The sequence below is a fragment of the Pseudophryne corroboree genome, chromosome 4 (assembly GCF_028390025.1).
Source record: "Pseudophryne corroboree isolate aPseCor3 chromosome 4, aPseCor3.hap2, whole genome shotgun sequence".
Taxonomy (NCBI): domain Eukaryota; kingdom Metazoa; phylum Chordata; class Amphibia; order Anura; family Myobatrachidae; genus Pseudophryne; species Pseudophryne corroboree.
Genome location: NC_086447.1, coordinates 671,790,577 through 671,797,476, shown reverse-complemented (window position 1 = coordinate 671,797,476; position 6,900 = coordinate 671,790,577). Strand labels below are relative to the sequence as shown.

Below are 6,900 nucleotides of genomic sequence, written 5' to 3'. Positions count from 1 at the left end.
TTACTGTAAATACCCCTTCTGGGGTTTTGCTTCTCGAGTTCCCTTCTAGAACTATGGTTTTAGATACCCTTTCTGGGGTTGCGCTTTTCAAGTCCCTACCTGGGGTAACAGCTTCTGAGACCCCTTCTGGTATAGACACCTGAGCTACAATATTTGATGTCCCTCTATAAGCTTGGGCATCGGGTACCGCTCCAGCACTCTGGGCATCGGGTACCGCTCCAGCACTCTGGGCATCGGGTACCGCTCCAGCACTCTGGGCATCAGGTACCGCACCAAGATCCTGAGCATCGGGCACCTCTCCAGGACCATGGGCAACAGGCACCACTCCAGGACCCTGGGCTATGTGCACCACTCCAGGACCCTGGGCTACGGGCACCACTCCAGGACCCTGGGCTACGGGCACCACTCCAGGACCTTGGGCTATGGGCACCACTCCAGGACCCTGGGCATCGGGCACCACTCCAGGACCCTGGACATCGGGCACCACTCCAGGGGCTTGCAACTCTGCTTCAACAGGAACCTCAAGAGAGGAGAGAAACATTCTCTTTTGATTCCTGAATCTATAATGGGGCTCCCTTGCCCAAGGACCCCAATTATAGGACAGAGAGCTTTTTAGTGTGGGTTGTGTGACAAGTACCTCTGCCACAGTAGAGACAGGAGTAGGTCTTGTATCCTGACTCAACTTGGCCAGAGGGCAAGACTCGTCACCACACTTTGGCTTGCACAACTCACAGGTCTGCAGATAATGGCCTAAACCCCCACAATATAGGCATAAGTTTAAGTTTCTGCGACGCAGACGCTCCTCTTCCGAGAGCCTGGGCCGCAGAAAACTTTTAAACCTTTTCTCTTCAATTAAACCAGAGGATTCTCTTGTCACCGTACTGTGAACAAGAGTCTCTTTAGAGATAGATGTACTCTCAACGACTTCTGGCAAGATGAGCAAGATTTTAGTCAGAAGGTTTTGCAGTTGCTTTAGGGATTGCTGCAAAACTTCTAGTCGCTCTGGTCTCAAAGCACTGAAAGCAGGGTTCAGGGCTGCGAGAGATGCCTGCAGGGCTTGCATAGTAGACATAGGAGGATTTAAAACTAGACAAGACAAGACAAGGCAAGACTAGACAAGGCAAGACTAGACTGGAATTTTAAACTAGACAAGACAGGACTGGATTTTTAAACACCGGACTGGATTCTGCACACTAGTTTCTAGACAGGACTGGATTCTAAACACCGGATTGGATTCTGCATATTGAATTCTAGACAGGACTGGATTCTAGACTAGACACTGGACTGGGCCAAAAAAGAAAAATGTTTTATTTACTTTTTGTGGTATGGCTGGTGATAATGTTAGGTTCCTGGTGCTCAGAACAAGGGAGATCTTATGAAGCGAGTCCAGAGCACCAGGACGTAACGCTGAGAAAGGGGAATGGAAAGGGAGTAGCCCCTGGCGCCCTATCTCCGTTGTCTCGCCCGTGCTGTCAGTACACTCTTGCGAGACTATGGTTGCTTGAGCCCATGGCAGCCGCATTTGAAGGGCGGATCACGTCTGCCCAACTTCGATGCCCCCTCAGGTCTTAATGAGAGACAAAGAGTGTACCGAGACAGGGTGATAACAAGGGGCCCTCTTACTGAAACAACCAAAGCCAGGGGCTACTAACTATCCAAAAACTAAATGTATGTGCGGCTTGCCGCCAAAGGAAAAGAACAACAAAGGAAATGCTGACCACACGCCGACACAATACTTTTGTGTACCGGCGGTGACAGCATAAGCAGAACCCTCTGCAAAACACCAGTGACAGAAATAATAACTGAATACAGCAGCCTAGGCTGACGGACGCGGCTGAGCCGCTACTCATGGAACCGGTACGAATACTGGCAAACGGACAGGAACTCCCAATGCTGCTGACACAGATTCTCAGAACTGGAGGACAGGCAGAATCCCAAACGACAGACCGGTGGACACCAAGAAGCCAGAAACTTTACCAGGCACAGGCAAAGCCACTGGACCTCAGGAAAGGAACGCCTCACGGCAGGACACGGGATCAGACACAGGAATCGACACAGGGACTGACACAGGAATCGACACAGGAAGCAGCTCGACTGACAATGCTACACAGGAGCTAGCAGGAACCAAGCTCAGAACTCAAGCAGACTGGAAACCTAGAAATATCACCAGCATCTGTGAATTGCAGTTAGCCAGCATATAACAGAGAGGCCTAATTAATAATTTCATGCAGCTGCCCTGTTGCATGACTCCAAACTGACAAGATGCAATTAGCAGCCAGGTGAGGCTGAACACATGGGAACAAGCTGCAATTACACAGACTCACCAGCGGCAGCAACCAAGAGTATTCTAAAACAGAGCAACGGGAAATCCTGGCCTACAAGACAACTTATAAACATAAAATGAACCACTACCTGTGGTTCATAACACATGAACAGAAGAATAACATAAAATACATAACTGACATGCAAAACAGGCATGAGCCACAGCCGTGGCTCATAACACTGCAGTAGATGCAGTATACTACTCCAATGGCATTGCAATTAATGAATTGTTCGATGGTGAGTAGGTTGTCATAACGGTCTCGTATGGTGAACATCTTGGTCATATGCGAGCATGCTTTGCAGTTTCCGCAAGGAAAGGAGCCTTTAAGAGTCGTATTTTTCTTGGGACTCTTGGTAAAATGGCTACTACTGAGTCTGTCCTTGAGATTTCTGGACCGTCTCCAGCTCATGGATACCTTCTGTCCTATAGTCTTGGAGAGATCTTCGTCCAGGTGTAAGATTGGCCAGTGTTTGTCAATGGATTCTTTGATCATTTTCCACTCCTTGCAGAAGGTTCCCACAAACCTCAAGGTGTTCTCTTGCTCAGATTTGTTCACAGTTTTTTTGTTCGGAAAGATCAGCCCATTTCTCGGTATTTGGTTTGTATGCCATTTAGCTCTTTTGATAGAGCGATGGCTGTAGCCTCGTTCTAGTAATCTCGTGGCAAGTTCATCACTCTTCTGTCTAAAGGTGTTGAGGTCTGAGCAATTCCTTTTAAGACGCAAGAATTCCCCTTTGGGGATGTTTGTAATGGTAGGTGGAAAATGCGAGCTAGTTTGATGAAGAAGACTATTAGTAGCTGTCGTTTTGCGATACAGTTCAGTTTGTAAAAGACCATCTGAGTTTTTATATATATTGAGATCCAAAAAAGATACTTGGTTGGTGCTAATATGATGCGTAAGTTTGAGGTTGATGTTGTTGCAATTTAATTCTCCAATAAAGGATAGTAGTAATTTCTCATCGCCTTCCCAAATCAGGATGATATCGTCAATGTAACGCCACCAAGCTATGATGTGTCGAGTAAATTTATCATTGTCGGGATGCATGACGATTTCTCTTTCCCACCAGCCTAAGTATAGGTTGGCATAAGTTGGGGCACAGGAGGCACCCATCGCTGTGCCCCGGATTTGAAGGTAAAAGTGGTCATTAAAGGTGAAGTAATTACGAGTTAAGACGAATTCCAAAAGTTCAATCAGAAAGTTATGGAATTCACTGTCGTCGACCATGCTCAGGAAGTACTGTACTGCGCGTATGCCCACCTGATGATTGATGCTAGTGTATAGAGATTCGACATCTAGGGTGACCAGGAGGTGGTTATCATCCAGTCTGATGTCATTCAATTTTTGAAGTACATCGGTGGTATCCCTCAAGTAAGAGGGAAGGTTGAGCACATGTTGGCGCAAGTGTAAGTCCAAAAAAACACTGGGTTTTTCAAGTAGTCCCCCTTGACCAGATACAATAGGGCGCCCCGGTGGGACATTTATATTTTTATGTATCTTTGGCAGTAGGTAAAGGGTAGGAGTTTTTGGTTTATCAGTCGTGAGATATATCTTTTCTTCTTTGGTAAGGGTGCCCATGGAGTGAGCCCGATCCAAAATCCTGTTCAAAGCAATCCTAAAGTTATCTGTGGAGTCAAAGAGTATGCGTTTATATCATTGTGTGTCTCCCAACTGTCTCATGGCCTCGGTGGTGTACATTACCTTCGGCCATAGTACTATGTTACCCCCTTTGTCGGAAGGTTTAATGACTAAATCTGACCAGGATTGTATCTCTCGTAAGGTTTTATGCTCTGTTGTATTTAAATTGTCTCCATAATTGGGGTTCTTCCTTGATTGTAGGTATATTTTGTCTAGATCTCTGGAGACAAGTTATTGAAAGATCTTAATTTCAGCTGAAATGTGTTCGGGAGGAAAGAAAAACGATTTATTCTTGCATCGTGGTCTGGACTGCTTGTCTGTGGGATCTTGGTTGGACATTTGTAGTTCTTCCAGAGTGTTGATAGCTTCTAACTCTTCAGCAGTCAAAGATTGAGAGATTTCGTCTGGGTCCAAGGGTATTGGTGACAGAGTTCGCGAGGCAAAGAATTTTTTTAGGAGCAGTTTGCGTCCAAAAAGTTTCAGATCTTTTTCCCATGCAAAACGTTTTAGATGTTGTGAAGGTGAGAACGAGAGTCCTTTGGTAAAAACCTTAAAGTGATCATCAGTCAGGGTTTTATTGGATAAATTGATCACTTTGAGATGGTCAGTTATTTCCTCCGGTTGGTTCTGATGGGGTATCTCGGTGGTCCTGGTTGTTGCCATTCTGTTGGATCCCATTGGTTTTTTGCTCCCCCTCCTCGTCTTTCTCTTTGATGAAATTTTGGTCTTCCTCCACCCCTGCCAGCCCCTAAAAAATGGGCTGATGTATTGGGGCTCAGGTCGTCTCGGTAGTTATATAAGTCGGCCTCCCTATCACCTGAGTCTGGGGGGTCTTCACCTCCAGATGATTCCGCTTCTGAAGATGAGTACCTATCTTGGAATTTGGAATATTCCCTGCGTGTGTTAGTGTTCTTCCAGTGGAAGACGTTGCCAGTCTTGAAATCTTTCATATCACGAATGAATTAATGTTTTTTACGGTCAGTGATCCTTTGTTCGTAGGGTTCTAAATCCTTTTTGATTTTTTCAAAGGTTTCTTGAAATTTGGTATTTTTCTCCCATTCCTCCAAATTTTTGGTAAGTTGTTCAATTTCTTTCTCACACTCATTGAGAACCAGATGGTTATGTTTAAGTAACACAGCCATAAGATCTTCTGAACATTTCAGAAGTATACCTTCCCATTCTGTTATCAAACTTTCAGTAATCAGTTGGAAAGTAGGAAATATTTTAGGTCTCAATCCACGTGGGGTAATTTTATTCTTATTATAACTTTCCAAGGTTTTTATATCCCAAGATGATTGTAGTCTTCTTTGTAGACAGGATCTCAATTTGTGCAAATCTGTTTCCCATCCTTTATTACTGGATGATGTTTCCGAAATATTAGCGAATATGTCATCAAGATTTTCTGGCATGGTATGTCTACTGGTTAATTCATTTCTTAAACTGAATGCTGCCATCTTGTGGTGTAAATGGGCAGCGTGTCCCTAAAGTCCTGAATGTGAAATTTCACATAAAATTATCGTGTGTTGTGTAGCATGTGTACTTGATGAGCATTCAAAAAGTATCAAAAAGGGAATAAATGAAGAACAAGTGTCAGAATATAAAGATACAATATATAAGTTATCCGTGCTGGAGCCTGAAACTGAAGATTAACTCAGCAAAGGTTACAAGGTTAACAGGAAGGTTTGGTTTGGTTCCGCACAGGAAAAATATTATAGTAAAGAACATAGATTTATACATGAATTGTAAAAATCTGTTCAAATAACCAACAGTATTACGCTTAGAGATCCTTAAGGAAGGTATCTAATAATTATTGTAGTTTGGTGGTGCTCCCAGAGTCAGTAATAATTAGATAAGGAGGAGAAAAAAGAAAGACTCTGTGTTGGGGCACACTTGAAAATTTATGAATTTATTAAAACTTAACTTTTAATATTAATGTCACATAAAAAGAAGAAGATAGTTTGATACAAAAAAAATTGTTCAAGTACACAAAGTATACAAATAACAGTCTACACAGAAATATTGAAAAGTATAAAGTATAACAATTAGCAGAAATTGTTAACAAAAATCAGGATAAACCTGATGGAAAATTAAGAGCACCTATGGTGAAAAAATTTTTTTGTAAAGAATAAAACAATTATATGCCTAAATAAGTCAAGATAAATAATAGAAGGTGAGATCACTGTGGTAATGATTATAGGTTGTTAGTGATCTATTAACCTATGTGATCTAGAAAGAAGGCTTGAGAATAGGTATAATAATAATATAAACCATAATTGGAATACCAATTGGTTAATGGTGGTCCCCTTGGTAGAAGCTATGTTTGCTACACAAAAGATCCTAATGTAAGAAGACGTTTGTACAGATTTTGAAAACAAACGACATTGAGGAAAAAAACAAAAACAAAAATTGCCAATGGAGAGTATTAAGTAAACAGTGATTGTCAGGAGGATAATCGCAGAGTGGGTACAGGCTTTCAGAGTTGGGAAGTTGCTCTAACACTTCTGCTGTTTGTGATCATAGGTTGAATTCTTACTGCACCTGATATTCCCAAGAGGTCACCCAGCTTGGTACTGATCAGGCTTGTCAGCGCTTAGCTTCCAAGTTCGGATGAGGTTGGGCGTTTACCGCTGAAATATGGCAGTAATGGCAACACTGGGATACAAATGAGAGAGTGTAATGGAGAATGAGCAACAAGGGTACTTCTGCTGTCCAGTTAGTAGTGCAGGTTCTCTGTTACTGTAGGCATTGCAGAGAGTGGTCTCGCATCTGGATGAGAGGGTACAGAAATGTATAGAAAGGATGAGTAGAAAATAGGTAGGGGACCCCACCTTCTGCTGTCCACTGTCTTATATAATTTATAGCGGACAGTGGATGAGAGAGGAAGGTTAGTCTCACCTATTGAAAAAGATAAAGGGTTGAAGATAAAGTGGTGTGATCTCCA

General features: G+C 43.0%; 1 pseudogene; it reads right to left on the bottom strand.

The window, feature by feature from the left end:
- Positions 1 to 6,485: 6,485 nt before the first annotated feature.
- On the bottom strand, positions 6,486 to 6,605 carry LOC134913005 (5S ribosomal RNA; annotated as a pseudogene).
- Between the last annotated feature and the right edge of the window lie 295 nt (positions 6,606 to 6,900).